General features: G+C 38.8%; 1 protein-coding gene and 1 pseudogene across 2 annotated transcripts in view; one reads left to right on the top strand and one right to left on the bottom strand.

Annotated features, from left to right (window-relative positions):
• GSK3B (glycogen synthase kinase 3 beta) overlaps positions 1-17,658 on the bottom strand; it is a 266,798-nt gene that overhangs the window by 193,555 nt on the left and 55,585 nt on the right. The gene's annotated exons all lie outside the window — the stretch shown is intronic.
• On the top strand, positions 7,712-8,840 carry LOC100973238 (presenilin-associated rhomboid-like protein, mitochondrial; annotated as a pseudogene).

A 17,658-nucleotide genomic window follows, 5' to 3' on the forward strand; every position in this document is an offset into this window, starting at 1 on the left:
GACAGAAGTGAGGAAGCTGCCAAGTTTGAAGCTAGCAGAGGAAAGATGCCCTCTCCATACCATAAAAGTACAAGGTAAAGCAGTAAGTGCTGATTTAGAAGCTGTAGCAAGTTATCCAGAAGATTTAGCTAAGACCACTGATGAAGATGACTACACTAAACAACTTCTAGATGCCATTAAGAATATTCATGATTCAGCGGGTGCGGTGGCTCATGCCTGTAATCCCAGCACTTTGGGAGGCCGAGGCGGGTGGATCACGAGATCAGGAGTTCAAGACCAGCCTAGCCAAGATGGAGAAACCCCGTCTCTACTAAAAATACAAAAAAAAAAAAAAAAAAAAAAATTAGCCGGGCATGGTGGCGGGCACCTGTAATCCCAGCTACTCAGGAGGCTGAGGCAGGAGAATCGCTTGAACTCGGAGGGCAGAGGTTGCAGTGAGCTGACATTGCGCCACGGCACTCCAGCCTGGGCGACAGAGTGAGACTCCATCTCCAAAAAAAAAAAGAATATTCATGATTCATTGGAACAGGAACAGGAGTTTGGAAGATGATACCAATCCTGGATGATTCTGAGGAGTTCTAAACTTCAGTAGAGGAAGTCAGTGCAGATGTGGTAGAAATAGAAAGAGAACCAGAATTAGAAACAGAGCCTGAAGATGTGACTGAACTGCTGCAATCTTGTGATCAAACTTGAACAGATGAGGAGTTGCTTCTTATGAATGAGCAAAGAAAGTGATTTCTTGAGATGGAATGTACTCCTGGTGAATATGCTGTGACTACTGCAGAAATGAGAACAAAGGATTTAGGATATAATCTCAGCTGATAAAGCAGCAGCAGGGTTTGAGAGGACTGACTCCAATTTTGAAAGTTCTACTATGGGTAAAATGCTATAATGCCTGGGGTGCTGGCTACTGTAGTCCCAGCTAATCAGGAGGCAGAAGTAAGATGATCACTTGAGTCTAAGAGTTTGAGTCCTGCCTGGACAACACAGTGAGACACCCATCTCTATTAAAAACTAAAAACAAATATAACGCTATCAAACAGCATCTCATGCAACAGAGAAATCCTTCGTGAAAGGAAGAGTCAATTAATCCAGCAAACTTCATGGTTGTCTCCTTTTAAACAATTGGCACAGCCACCCTAGCCTTCAGCAACCACCACCCTAATCAGTCAATAGCCATCAACACTGAGCAGCAAAAAGATGACTATTCGCTGAAGGCTCAGATTATTAGCATTTTTAAACAATAAAGGATGTTTTAACTAAGGCTGTTTAGACATAATGCTACTGCACTTTATAAACTACAGTATAGTGCAAACATAACTTTTATATGCACTAAGAAACCAAAAAAATTGTGTGATGTGCTTTACTGTGGTGGTCTGGAACCAAACCCACAATATTGTCAAGGTATGCATATATTAAATAACATTGTCCTAACTGATTACAGTTACTTATAATCAAATCCATATTGGTTTTTGTATTTGCCTTATCTTCCTCCCTCTAAAAAGTTGCTTAACACCTCCCAATCCTCTCCCCACAAAAGAGAGAGAGAGAGGAAAAGAAAGAAACGAAAGAAAAAAAGACCAGCCTTTAGAGAACCTGGCAATGCCATTCAAATAGGGCAAGTCCAAGTCCACCTCTTCAAGGAGGAAGAGTACTGTCAGATTAAGTGGGTCAATTCACAAAGCAGTCCACTTAGCATTTCTTTCTCCCCACAAAGCTCTACTAGAAGAGATGCTAACTGGCTCTATTAAATAAAAGCCACTGGAATAATCCTGCACTCACAGTGGGTCTACAACTGGGACTTGGTTCCTTTATCACTGCCTGAGAAATAAAATAAGACTAATCCTCTTATTGGTGGGTCATGGAAGAATGTCTTAGGACATCCGATGCCAAAGCAGAGTGTCTCCCACAGTGCTTACTCATTATTCGCAGTGTCAAAAGTAGATAAGGACATTAAAGTAGGAAACAATTTCCCTTGAAACAGAACTTTCATCCTTGGGAAATATGTACATGCCTAACTCTGCCCTTTTTTAAATGGTCTTTGTCATCTCCTACTGTTAACTACCTGACTTAATGATATACCAGGATAGGACTAGCCCAAGTCTGCTAGCTGTGACTGCTGGTGAATTTCTTTTTTATACCATACCTCTACAACCTGCAGAAGCATTGAACACATACTCATTAAAAAAAAAAAAAAATCAGTGGAAACTTTAAAAGGGTTTGATGTGAATATATGCAAATAATAAGACGAAGGTTCCACTGAAGACTTTCCTGAGCTGGGTCCCTCCAAGGTTATGTCCAACACTGCCCCTAAATTCCATGTACTTTCATGCATCCTAGATGAAATTGTAATAAAAGTTAACTACAAAATAAAAATTTGTAGAGTCATCCTTTTTTCTCACCAATTTCCATTATAAAAACTGAAACTAAATACCCATGTGAAGAGTCCCACAGAATATAAGGTTTTAATACTTAATATGGTAAACACAGTGCTAGCAATAACTTTATAGATCAATAATATCAACAGAAAGCCATCTGACCTATTACTCTTAAGGTGTTACTTAAATTTCATGATGCCCCTTAAATTTAATCAAGAAGAAAAATACCATTTCCCTTATCTTAAGACCCTCATACACACACCCTCATCACAAACCTTTGTCCTAGGTATCTCCAATATCCACTAAAGAGTAAAGCAAACACTAAGGGAGAAGAGAACAGTGTACCTGACAATCTAGGTACCATGAAAAGATGAAGAAATGGTCAATCTCAGAGGTCAAGAGCAGCCAATTTCATTAAGATCTCCATCAAAGCAGATGATGCAGCACCTTCCTGAAACAAATTGTGACCCACGTAGGCAATATGCCCCATTATTTACAAATGAGCTTGAAAAACTGAACTGATGAATCCAAATTTAAAACAGAATATATCAGTTTTATTCAACTTTTCAGGTAGGGTAAATGTTCCAAATATTCTAACCAACAACATAAATGGACTCCAAAAATTAAGCTGGCACTTAACAGTCTTAGGTTTTAATGGCTCACACCCATAATCCCAGCACTTTGGGAGGCCAAGTGAGAGGACTGCTGTTTGAGCCCAGGAGTTCAAGACCAGCCTGGGCAATATAGTGAGATACTGTCTCTACAAAAAAAATTTTTTTTTAATTAGCCAGGCATGGTGGCACACACCAGTGGTCCCAGCTACTTGGAAGGCTGAGGTGGGAGAACTGCTTGAGCCCAGGAGGTCAAGGCCGCAGTGAGCCATGTATGCTCTCCACTACTGGAGCCACTACTGCACTCCAGCCTGGGCAACACAGCAAGACCCTGTCTCAAAAAAAACAATTCCAGATTCATGGTATTTCTGGGAGAGTATAATAGACATTCTTTGACATTCTTTATGGTACCTGTCCAGTCTACACACATACAGCCTAGTTAACTACTAATTATCTATTTTTTCAGCTTACATTTTCATTGCTACATTAATAGTTAACATACGTACACATATCTCTCTTCTCTGAAAACCTCCTTCCCCTCCCACTGGGTAAAGTGCCTGAATATGTTCATCTAAGTATTTATCAAAACAACAACAAACTCCCTACCTCATGAGAAAAGCAGATACTATTTATACAAATAACTGCTGCATTAGATAATAACTGAAGTAAGAGGTACAAAAGAGAATGGTGGGGTACAATTAAGTCCATAATGGAGTATCTAGAATCCAATCAGGGTAGGTCCCTCCAAAAAAGTGGTATTTCAGCTGAAATTCTGAAATGTGTGAGAGGGTAGGGGGAGGAGGGAAGCAATGGAGTGGGAAGGGATAACATTAATGGCAGAAGGCATGTAAAAAGAAAGATCTTGAAGGAGTTTAACAAACTGAAAATAAGTGGACAGTCACAGAAGACTGCATATTGTATGATCCTGTTCACATGAAACGTTCAGAATAAGCAAATCTATAGAAAGAAGATAGACTCACTAATCTACCTGGTTATCTAAAGCAGGCAGTGTGTGTCAGGAGATGGGGAGTGACTGCTAATGGATAGTAAGATTCTTCTGGGGGCCAGGTGTGGTGGCTCATGTCTGTAATCCCAGTACTTTGGGAGACGGAGGCAGGCAGATCACTTGACACCAGTAGTTTGAGACCAGCCTGGCCATCTCTACTAAAAATACAAAAATTTAGCTGGGCATGGTGGTGGGTGCCTGTAACCCCAGCTACTTGGGAGGTTGAGGCATGAGAATCACTTGAACTCAGGAGGCGGAAGTTGCAATGAGCCTGGGTGACAGATATCTTCTGGAGGGCTGTTTTTTAGCCTACAACAGTTCTCAGTTTGTTCTTAGCAGAACAAAACATCAGAGATCTAATAAACTAGAAACAGCAAAGAACAGAAAAAAACACAGTGAAAAATTAATGGCAGGGAAGAAAGGAAATCATAATAGTGAATGCAGAGGGAATCACTTAAGAGATTGAAGTAATTCTGGAGAAGATAGCAAATATGAAGAACAAAGATGATCCAATATAAGGATAATTATTGTTCCATAAGTAGATGCCACACATGAATAGAAAATTTCGTTGAAACTTTCCTTGAAATTGAGAGCACTATATCTGCAGGACAAAAAGGTACAATGTATGCAAGAACTGACTCAGGATGATCAAAGTACTGTGGTTAAACTCAAGGATAAAAAAGAGTCTACCAGGCATCCAAACAGAAAAAAATTAGTCACCTAAAAGTTAGTCAACCTAAAAGGCAGGTTGGGGGACGCATGGGGCAGAGAGGCAAAGATGTTTGTAGAAAAACCAACACACTAAGTTATGAAAAAACAGGCCAAACTTCTACCACTGTTTGGCTTATGACCTTGAGGAAGTCAAGGAATGTCCTTTTTAGACCTTAGTTTCCCTATCTGTACACTGAAAGGACTGAATAAATATGAAATTTAAAGCCCTTTCAGCTCTGAAATTATGATGGACGGTAGCCAGATTAAGAGGATAAAATGTCAAATACTGGGTTTTATAGCTTACTTTTCTCCTTCCAGCTCTTATTAAATCATAAGTTGGGAAAGAAAATGTATTTCAGACATTCCTCCTACCCCCAAATATACCTATCATATTTCATCTCACAAATCAGCAAATATTAAAAAATAAACACTCAAGGCTAACGAGCGATACAATAAAACCAGGTGCTCTCAAACACGATTTTCTAAAAGTCTTAAAACTTTCCCCAAATATCAAGCAAGGGATGCTAGGAAAAAACAATCACTGAATAAAGGAGAAAGAGTTATTTGTTAGAGGCAATGAGAAGGTATCTGCTGGAGCAAGAGCAGTGAAACAAAGGATACGGGAGAGAACTGAGGTAGTTTATAATCTATAGTAGTTGTTCTCAACATATAAGCCAAAGAGAACCTGTAAGGATTTATTACCACAAGGGGGTCTGCTAATCCACACAAAAATAAACCACTGCTGGAAACAGAGAAATAAGCAATGCTATAACGCCAAATACACACACACACACACACACACACACACACAAACACACACTCTTTTTTTTTTTCTTTGAGATGGAGTCTCACTCTGTTGCCCAGGCTAGAGGGCAATCTCGGCTCACTGCAACCTCCACCTCCCAGGTTCAAGTGATTCTCGTGCCTCAGCCTCTCAAGTAGCTGGGATTACAGGCGCGCACCACCACATCTGGCTAATTTTTGTATTTTTAGTAGAGACGGGCCTTCACCATGTTAGTCACACTGGTCTTGAACTCCTGACCTCGAGTGATCCACCCACCTCGGCCTCCTAAAGTGCTAGGATTACAGGCGTGAGCCACCGAGCCCGACCCACGTTGGTTTTTAAATATGAAATCTTGAAGTATAATTTTCCTTAAAAGCAGCAGGACAAAAAATTAGCCAGGCGTGGTGTCATGCGCCTGTAATCCCAGCTACTCAGGAGGCTGAGACAGGAGAATCACTTGAACCCAGGAGGCGGAGGTTGCAGTGAGCTGAGATCGCACCATTGCAGTCCAGTCTGAGCCACAGGGCAAGACTCCCAAAAAAAAAAAAAAAAAAAAAAGCAGCAGGAGCGGCCAGGCACGGTGGCTCACGCCTGTGATCCCAGCACTTTGGGAGGCCAAGACAGGCAGACCACTTGAAGTCAGGAGTTCAAGACCAGTGTGGCCAACATGGTGAAGCCCTGTCTCTACTAAAAATACCAAAAAATTAGCCAGGTGTGGTGGTGCGTGCCTGCAATCCCAGCTACTCAGGAGGCTGAGGCAGGAGAATCACTTGAACCCAGGAGGCGGAGGTCGCAGTGAGCCAAGATCATGCCACAGCACTCCAGCCTGGGTGACTGAGCAAGACTCCGTCTCAGGAAAAAAAAAAAAAAAAAGCAGGAGCAACAAAAATGAAGCCCTGTTCTTTGACCCAGTACTTCCCTTTCTAGGAATATGGCAAAAGAAAGTAAAAAGAAACTGGAAGAAAATAATAGATTTACACAGATATTCATTAAGGCATTATTTACCATATCAATAAATTAGAGCCAATCCAGATGTCCAATAGCAGAGAATCATTAGGTAAACTATGATACACTCACAATGAACAGACTATTAAGCACTCATTAAAATTACATTTTCCAAGAATATTTAATGGTTTAGGAAAATATTCATGACATAAGATTACATGAAAAAGCAGAGTATATAGCTACAAATTGCTATATATTGTGATCCCAATTTTGAAAACAAATGCTACACAAACACACCATTTTTGGTAAACAGTTTTCTCTAGATAGTGAGAATACAGGCAAATTTTTATTTTCTTTTTTGTATCTCTCTGTAATTTCCAAATTATCTACACTGAGCATATAAAATGTTTTAAAGATAAATTTGCTTAAAGTTCTAAAAAGATATTCAATGATATTCTTTCCAAAGAAGTATTACTGTCACTGGGTTCTAAAAAAAAATCCAATATGCTTATAGAACACTTCAAACTAAAAAATCAGCAACTATTTCTTGAATAATTTATCCTTAGCTCTAAAATTGAGTATAATCAGCAAAGAGATGAATTGAGTGCCTCATTCATAGTCAATGTTTATTCTTCAATTAGGCATTGTTATATTCAGTACAGAAAAGAGTGACAAGAAAATAACTTGGCTAGAGCATGACTGACTGGGATGTGTGTTTAAAAGATTTCGTAAAAGGCTGTATGTTTATCTAGTCTTAACTTTTATTAATCACTATGTGACTGTCCATTTAAATAACAATTAATGAGGTATTATTACTACTTAATAGATAAAAGAAATGAAGAGGCCAGCCTGGAGCCTCATCATACCATAACTAGAACCTGCTGAGACAGATTTATCTCACGAGAAACTCGTCCTTTACCCAACAAACTATTTGAAACCTTCCAGACTATGCCACTAAGGCCATAGATCCCTCTAGCCTACAAGAGATTAAAAGGCCTAAATCTATCAACACCTCATATCCTTGTTTACGTAAGTCTCCACCAGAAATACTGTTAACTCTCATGCCCCTACTACTCTACACATCCGTCTCATCTGAATGAGCTCCTCAACTCTACCTCTTCTGTGATCAGCAAACTCCACTTTCTAGCCTTATGGAAAACATAACTCCCCCAAATATGCTACTTTAATAAATCCCACAGAGGCTGATGTTATTCAGTTCCTCCACACGTCTCAAAACCATGTCCTTGCAGGCCATGGTGGGGCAGAGGTTGGGAAGATGGCCTGGTGAGGCGGGGCAGAGAGAGGTTGGGGCAGCGACCAGGCGTGGTCTCCGCCAGTGGGCGGCCGCAGCTGCAAGGAACTCACTGCGGCCCTAGCCCCGCCACGGCTGCTCAGACGCAGGTTTGGCTTCTTCAGCAAAAATGTGGATTCAGAAAAGCACCCAGGAAGGCTGAACCTCAAAGATCAGACACAGGCACAAGTGGTGAAGCATACAAGAGAAGTGCTTTGATTCCTCCTGTGGAAGAAACGGCCTTTTATCCTTCTCTGTATCCTATAGGGACTCTCATAAAATCTTTATTTTTTACTGTTGGGTTTACAGGCTGTGCATTTGGATCAGCTACTATTTGGCAATATGAATCACTGAAATCCAGGGTCCAGAGTTATTTTGATGATATAAAAGCTGACGGTTGGGATAGCATAAGATCACAAAAAAGAGACTTCAGAAAGGAGATTAACAAGTGGTAGAATAACCTAAGCGATGGCCACCAGACTATGACAGGTTATCACAGCTGCAAATGAATGTCTTTGTATTCTGTTTATAGAGAGTACCTTCTCTGCAGCGGACAATGATCAGATATTTCGCATCTAATCCAGCCTCAAAAGCCCTTTCTTTTCCAATGTTGCTGTCAACATTCAGTCATTTCTCCTTATTTCACATGGCAGCAAATATCTTATGTTTTGTGGAGCTTCGCCTCCAGCACAGTGAACATTCTGGATCAAGAGCAGTGTTATTATCTGCAGGTGTTATTTCCAATTGTGTCAGTTATGTGTGTAAAGTTGCCACAGGAAGATAGGGACCATCACTTGGTGCATCTGGCACCATCATGATGGTCTTTGCAGCTGTCTGCACTAAGATCCCAGAAAGGAGGCTTGCCATTATTTCCCTTCAGATGTTCACATTCATAGCAGAGAATGCCCTAAAAGCCATTATGGCCATGGATACAGCAGAAATGTTCATGGGATGGAAATTTTTTTATCATGCAGTGCATCCTGGGGGAGCTCTCTTTGGAATATGGTATGTTACTTATGGTCATTAACTGTTTTGGAAGAACAGGGAGCTTCTAGTGAAAATCTGGCACGAAATGAGGACAATGGCCCCCAAAAAAGGAGGTGGCTCTAAGTAAAACTGGGATTGGACAGTACTGGTGTATCTGGTCCATGATGCCTGAGAGCCACAGGAACACATGGGCCCTAGAGTGACCACGGCTATGCTCTGGCTTGAAAGACACCAGCATCTGGCCTCCCAGTGTTTTCAGCTGTGTCCCCCAGTCTGTCTTTTAAAAGGTGAATTATGACAAAGTTGTGAAATAAAGGTTTATATCTAGTTGGAAAAAAAAAATCACATCCTCCTTGTTCCCTATTGCTATTTCAGAACCATTATATTTCCTCAGTCATCCAAAAAACTCTGCTCACTTGAGGTCCTCCTATGCTAGTTCCTTCCCTATCAGCTTCTAAACGTTGGGGTTCTTCTAGGCTTGGTCCTAGACTCCCTTTCTCTTCTATCTTCTGTCTCCATACTCTCCCCAGATTATCTCATGCATTCCCAGATCTTTAAATACATGGTATTTATCCAAATTATTACCATTTGAGAGCTGTTGGTTCTCAAATGTATTTCTGTAGACCAGACTACTCTTTCAACCTTTAGAGACTCCTATATTCAACTCCCCACTTTGGAGTTACACTTGTGTCTCATTCCCCTGATTAAAACTCTTTAAAGCCTTCAGCATCTTTTACAAAACCCTGTAAGGTCTAGTTTCATTCTCATATCATGCCATTATTCCCTTGCTCACAATCCTTCAGTCACACTAGGCTTCTTTCAATTTATTGAATACACAAAGCATTTTGCCACCTCAGGACTTTTTCACATGATGTTCCCTTTCCTTACAATATTCTTTTACCACCCCCATCCCTAATCCCTTCCTTTTTATCCTTTATGTCTCAGCTTAAACCTCACTTCTTCAGAGATGCCTTCTCTAGGACAATCCAACCTAAAATAGTTTTCACCTGTTACTATATTCACAGTAACCAGTTCTTTTCCTTCAAAGCACTTAATCACGATTTTTAAATAAGTAAACACACAATAATGTCCTGAGCATATTAGTCAAGCTATATCTTCTGTATGAATCAAAAACCAGTGAACAAATGTACTTACACAACCACATAGCTAACAAATGGAAAACCAAGATCTGCCCAATCTAAATCCAGTATTCAATACACTATAAAAACTACTCCTAACAAACTCTGTTCAATACACTATAACTGTTCCCAACAAACTCATCTATTATTATCTCAAACATAATGTAACTAGACCTAACAAGTCTTACTGTAAAAGAGTATGTTAAAATTCCAAGATATCATACAATGTAAAAATTACATGGACCGAAGTGCTAAGTATTTAATGGTAGGTCTAGAATTTCAAAAAAGGTATAAAATAATTTTTATATCAACACTTCTTGAAATATTTCTAAAACACATTCTTAGCTGAGTAAGAGGCAAACTAATTTAGCAGATAGCATTTCAAATTTTCATTAATAAAATAGTTGTGTGGAATGAAACGTAGATAAAAATCTCTAGAAAAAGCAATAATTACATTCCTAAATTAGCCCGCCAAAACCCCTTTAATACTGGTTAATAAGCTTTAGTACTAATAATACAAACTTGAGTCTGGGTCCAGGAAGCAGGGCCCTGGAAAGGCCCATGAAAGGCGACTGAGGATAAGAAACGAGGGTAAGAACTCATTCTCAAGTCCTTGGGTAGTCAGGACTCTGCTACTTCCTAAGCCTTTTTTTCCCATGGCCCACCTCACGTATTCAACAAGGAAGTAGAGGGACAGAGGGTGAAGTAGGAGAAGGAGAAAACACTTAACAACAAGCACAGTGTTAGGCATGTGACAAACCAATTTTACTTACTCCCACCAATCCCACAATGCAGTTATCATCATCCTCTGTTTCACAGGGAATATTTAAATCTAAGCCTATACTCTTTCCACTACTTCTTAAGCAACCGGCCCTAAGTAAGTATATAATTAGCTGTTTAATGCACTGTCCATGAGGAGATAAGACATATCTGCATTTTTTGCTAGTTTTTTATAAACAGTAAGAGCTCAAATATTTGTGGATAAATGACTGAAATCAGTAAATAAAAGAATGAGCAAAATAACTCAAGTTCTGTGACTTTTCCTAATCATTCCAGACTACAATGATTACTCCTCCCTCTGGATTAACACTTAATGTCTCTACTTATGTTGTCCTAGTCACTACATGAGCTATTGAACACCTGAAAGTGGCAAAGTTTGAATCGAACGTTCTGAAATGCATAACAGATTTTAAGGCCTTAATTTTTTTTGAAGGATGTAAAATATCTCAATAATGATTTTTATAAGGACTACATATTGAAATGTTAAGATTTTTATATATTGGGGTAAATAAAATATATTATTAAAATTAACTTCAGCCTGCACGTGGTGGCTCATGCCCGTAACCCCAACACTTTGGGAGGCCGAGGCAGGCGGATCACAAGGTTAGGAGTTCAATATCAGCCTGGCCGATATGGTGAAACCCCATCTCTACTAAAAATACAAAAATTAGCCAAGGGTAGTAGCAGGCACCTGTAGTCCCAGCTACTCAGGAGGCCAAGGCAGGAGAATCGCTTGAACCCAGGAGGCGGAGGTTGCAGTGAGCCGAGATTGTGCCACCGCACTCCAGCCTGGGCAACAGAGTGAGACTCTGTCTCGAAAAAAAAAAAAAAATTAATTTCATCCATTTCTTTTAAGTTTTTAAAAAGTGGCTCTTAGAAGGCGGGAGCAGTGGCATGTTCCTGTAGTCCCAGCTACTCAGAAGACTGAGGCAGGAGGATCACTGGCGCCCAAGAGTTCAAGTCCAGCCTGGGCAAAATAGTGAAACCCCTTCTCTAAAAAATAAAAATGTGGCTATTAGAAAAATTTAATTATATACGTGGCTTGCAATATACTTTCTGAACAGCACTGATCTACACCATCCATTTGGCAGCATATATATTCTACTTTATAACATCTCATGTTAGTTAAATATTCCAATATGTACATTTCCCTAGAACATAGGGTCCCTTATCCTTGTAATAATTGAATGTACTTTTTAAACCAGCTTCATTAAGTTTTAATTCACATAACAAATAATTCACCCACCTAAAGTGCACACTGAACGATTTTTAGTACTTTCACAGGCTTGTGCAACCATCACCCCAATCAATTTCATTACCCCAAAAAGAAACACTGTACCTCTTAGGTGTCATCCCCCAATCCTTCCATTCCAGCCCTAAGGAAACAGTAACCTACTTTCTGTCTACAGATTTGCCTATTCTGGACATTTATATAGGTGGAATCATATGATACTTGGTCTTTTGTGCTTGGCTTCTTTTACTTAGAATGATTTCCAGGTTCATCCATGTTGTAGTATGCTTTGGTCCATTTCTTTTGGTTCCTCAGTAATAATCCATTTATGGAAATCCCGTATTTGATTTCTCCATTCATCAACTGATAGATGTTTGGGTTGTTTTTCTACTTTTAGCTATTATGAATAATGCTATGAACATGTGTATATATGAACATATGGTTATATATAACTAGGCATAGAATTGCTAGGTTATATGGTAACTCTATGTGTGTATTTTAAGAACTACCAGATTGTTTTCCAAAGCAGCTATACCATTTTACATTCCCACAGCAGTGTACGAGGGTTCCAATTTCTCCATATCCTAACAAACATTGGTTATAATCTGACTTTTTTATTCTAGCCATCCTAATGAGTCTGAAGTGGTATCTCGTGGTTTTGATTTTTATTTCCATAACGGCTAATGATGTTGAGCATCTTTTCGTGCATTGATATGGTTTTGCTCTGTGTCCCCACCCAAATCTCATCTCAAATTGTAATCCTCATGTATTGGAGGAGGGGCCTGGTGGGAGTTGACTGAATCATGGGGACAGACTTCCCCCTTGCTGTTCTTGTGATAGTGAGTTCTCATGAGATCTAGTTGTTTGAAAGTGTGTGGCACTTCCCCCTTTGCTTGCTCGCTCGCTCTCTCTCTCTCTCTCCTGCTCCACCACGGTAAGATGTGCTTTCTTCCCCTTTCACTTTCCACCATGATTTAAGTTTCCTGAGGCCTCCCACCCATGCTTCCTATACAGCCTTTGGAACTGTGAGTCAATTAAACCTCTTTTCTTCATAAATTACCCAGTCTCAGGTAGTTCTTTATAGCAGTATAAGAATAGACTAATACATGCACTTATCAACCATTATGTACATCTTCCTTGTAGAAGTAGATATACATAGGTTCTGTCTATTCAGAACCTGTGCCAAATTTTTAATTGGACTTTATTTTATTATTGAACTGTAAGAGTTCTTCTTGTATTCTGGATACAAGTCCTTTATCAGATATAATTTGCAAGTATTTTCCCTTTCTGTTATCTCTTTCTTGATGGTGTTTTGAAGCACAAATGGTTTTATTTTTGATAATGTTCAAGGTATCCATTTTTTCTTTTGTTGCTTGTGTACTTGGTACCACATCTAAGAGGCCACTGCCTACCCAAGGTCAGAAAAACTTACTCCTATGTTTTCTCCTAGGAGTTTTAGCTCCTACTTGTTTTAGCTCTAGCACTTAGGTCTTTAATCCATTTTGACATAATTTTTGTAGATGGTATGAGGTAGGAGTTAAACTTCATTCATTTGCATGCAAATATCCAGCTGTCTGAGACCATTTGTGGGGGTAAAAAAATTATTTCACCATTTAATTATCTTGGTATCCTTGTCAAAACCAATTGACCATAAAGGTAGGGGCTTATTTTTAGACTAATGATCATACTCCATGAATCTATATCCAAGCGCCACACCGTCTGGATTGATGTAAATTTTTAAATTGAGAAATGTGATTCCTCTAACTTTATTCTTTATTTTTCAATTTTTGAGGGGCTATTCAGAGTCTGTTATGGGTTGAACTGGGTACCCCAAAAAAGATATGTTAAACTCCTAATCACAAAGTAACTCAGAATGTGACCTTATTTAGAAATACGGTCTTCACAAAGGTAATCAAATTAAAATGAGGGCCAGGAGAGGTGGAGGTAACTCATGCCTGTAATCCCAGCATTTTGGTGAGGCCAAGTAGGGCAGATCACTTGAGGTCAGGAGCTCATGACCACAACATGGCAAAACCTCACCTCTACTAAAAATACACAAAATTAGCTAGGCGTGGTGGCAGGCACCTGTAATCCCAGCTACTCGGGTGGCTGAGGTGGAAGAATTGCTTGAACCCAGGAGGCAGAGGTTGCAGTGAGCTGAGATCGTGCCACTGCACTCCAGCCTGGGCAAGAGAGTGAGACTCCATCTCAAAAAAAAAAAAATTAAAATTAAAATGAGGTCATTCCCATGGGCCCTAATCCAATATGACTGGTGTCCTTACAAAAAGAATTTTGGACACACAAACATACAGAGAGAGCAAATAATATGAAGACACACAGGTAGAGGAAATCTAAGTGACTTTAGTGATCTACAAGCCAAGAAATGTCAGAGATTGCTAGCAAACGCTAGAAGCAGCAAGCAGGGATAATTCCCTAGAGCAGTCAGAGCCAACACACCTTGATTTTGGACCTCCAGCTTCTAAACTGTGAGAAAAATTTCGGTTGTTTTAAGCCACCTAGTTTTGGTACTTTGTTACTGCAACCCTCGGAAACTAATACAGGATCCCTTGTATTTCCATATGAATTTTAGGATCAGTTTATCAATTTGTGCAAAGGGCAATTGGAACTTTGCCTTCTGCAAAAGGCAACTGGAATTTTGATAAACCATTGGATCTGTAGATCAACTAGGAGAGCACTATTATTTAAACAATATTAAGTCTTCCAATTCATGAACATAGGATGTCCATCCTTTTTTTTTAGGTATTCATTAATTTCTTTCAACAATGTTTTGTAATTTCCATATTATACGTTTTATACTTCTGTTAAATGTATTCATAAGTATTTTGTTCCTTTAGATGGCATTATAAATGGAACTGTTTCCTTAATTTCAGTTTCAGTTTGCTCATTTCTACTGTACAGAAACATAGTTGATTTTTATACACTGAGCCTACATAAAATGAGTTCAACTTTGCTGAACTCATTTATTAACTCTAATAGATTTTTAGCAAATTTCTTAGGATGTTTCTATAAATATCTGCAAATAGAGATAGCTATACTTCTTCCTTATCACTCTGATGCCTTTTACTTCTTTTCCTGCCTAATTGCTCTGGCTAGAAACTCTAGTACAATGTTAAAAAAAAAGTGGCAGCAGAGGACACCCTTATGTTGCTCCTAATATTAGGCAGCAAGCATCCAATATTTTGCCATTAACTATGTATTAGCTCCGGGTTTTTTCATAGATGTTATCAGATGGAGCAAGTTTCCTTCTATTCCTAGTTTATTAGTTTTATCATGAATAGAATGTACTTCTTAACATATCTATAGTCTACATAATGTATAGCTCACTGGTACTGTCTAATGTGCTAAATGACTAAAACTGGTATGAAGTACAACTTACCAAAGAAAGTCCTCGATTTTTTTATGTAACAGAAAAACATAAACACTACTTTATTATGATAATTCAGAAGATATCCTCATTAAGAATATTTATGTTGTTAAACTAATTCTGATCATCAGTTTTGTTGTTGCAATACCCCCAGAGTATCGCCAATTAAAGCATCTAAGAGAAGGGGGTACCATGACTAACTTAATTACTAAATGACTCAGAGACAAAAATTTAATTTAAAAAGCAAATCTGGCTGGGCAGTGGCTCATGCCTGTAATCCCAGCACTTTGGGAAGCCAAGGTGGGCAGATCACTTGAGGTCAGGAGTTCAAGACCAGCCGGCCAACATGGCAAAACCCCGTATCTACTAAAAATACAAAAATTAGGTGGGCATGGTGGCGGGCACCTGAAATCCCAGCTCATCAGGAGGCTGAGGCAGGAGAATTGCTTGAACCCGGGAGGCAGAAGTTGCGGTGAGCCAAGATCACGCCACTGCACTCCAGCCTGGGCGACAGAGTAAGACACCGACTCAAAAAAAAAAAAAAAAAAAAAAAGCAGATCTATGCCATCTAGCAGTTTTAGGAAAAAAGCTTGGATACACAGAGATCATAATAATATTATGCTACAATAAAAGTTTTAGAATCAATGTCAGACAAATTTACAAGTTCCCAAACATAGAAATAAAATTAATGTCAACACCTGTTAAAAAAACAAAACCTAACACTCAAAATTTGTTTTAACTGACAAAACCCAAAGTCTGTGATAACTCAGCAGAACAGCAGTTCCTATCACTGCATTAAACAATTATCATCTTGTTTCCTAACACAAAGAAAAATGCTGAATATACAGAAGTATAGAAATACTCCTTATTCACTAGCAATTACTTGAAACAAACAAAAAAATTGCTTTGCTATTTTACTCAAGGTATTGCCCTAAAGGACCCTTGTTTATCTTACTGGCCTTCCAGTTCTAACTTTAAAAACAGATATGCATTTCGCTATTATATTGTAAATGGTCCCTCTACCCACTCTAGAAGGAAGAATCAAATGGCAAGATAAAATAAAGCAATAATTTAAAAGTAATAGCTTATCCAATTATCCAAATTGCTTAACTTATTAAGCAATTAAGAAACATGAGCTTCTCCATCCAGAAATGGTGACAGACTGAAAAACTGAAGACACATTATCCTAAAGAACTTGTATTCTTATTGGAGAGATAACTCAAAATCTAAAATAAGAAACAATCCTAAATATATTAAGCAAGCCGGTAGTGTGTAATACGTCATATGCAAAGGAAGGAAATATGTTTTATAAAGTGAACTCCAGACTGGGTGACAGGGAGAGACCCTATTTCAAAAAAAGAAGTAAATAAAAAATAAAAATAAAGCACTACAGCTCTTTTTTTTTTTTTTTTTTACCATCTTACACATCAAACCTTTAGTCTTGAGGTATTTAATGGTATTTAGTGGTTTCAGAAAATACTGAGCATATAAGCATGCATTTAGAACTCCATTTTTTACATTTTATGCTCTTTATGATGGTTATTCTAGGTCAGTCATTAAACTCCCTTATGTAAATCTGCTTCTGCCAGATGACATCAATAACTACAGAAACAGTTCATAGGTTAACACTATTATATTTTCCTGTAATACACTATAGAGAATAAAATAAGAGGAACTGATGAATAAAAAATATATAAAACATCTAAAGAAGTCTTTATTACTAATAATCTTCCATAGTTATAACATATGCAAGATGCTGTACTAAACAATTTATATTAAATATTGTTCATTTAACCTAAAAATACATTTACATACAAGGAAACTGAGGCACAGTTCAGTAACTTGTCCAATGTCACAGCAAGTAAATAGCAAATTCGGAATTTATCCCAGAGCCCAGGCTCTTACTCAACATGTTACTTCCTCCTAAGCTATTTTTAAAGGCATAATATGAAGTCAAATTATTAATTACAACAATCTCAGGTTTCTTCTTCAATTTTAGTTATCATAATTCACCCTCAAAACTGTGCCACTGAGGCCAGGCATGGTGGTTCATGCCTGTAATCCCAGTGCTTTGGGAGGCCAAGGTGGGTGTGCTGCTTGAACCCAAGCGTTCAAGACCAACCTGGGCAACATGGTGAAACCCTGGTCCACATCTATGATACCAGCTACACGGGAGGCTGAGATGGCAGGACTGATTGAGCCTGGGAGGTTGAGGCTACAGTCAGCTGTGATCAAGCCACTGCACTCCAGCCAAGGCAAGAGTGAGACTCTGTCTCAAAAAAACAGTGCATCATTGAAAGAGGACATCAAAAAGAGATGGCAGTCTTTTTCTGAAAAATGGTACTAGAATAAGCGACCATCTACATGCAAATAAACACACATCAACTTACACAAAAATTAACTCAAAATG

Source organism: Pan paniscus, chromosome 2, assembly GCF_029289425.2.
Source record: "Pan paniscus chromosome 2, NHGRI_mPanPan1-v2.0_pri, whole genome shotgun sequence".
In the NCBI taxonomy this organism is placed as follows: Eukaryota; Metazoa; Chordata; class Mammalia; order Primates; family Hominidae; genus Pan; species Pan paniscus.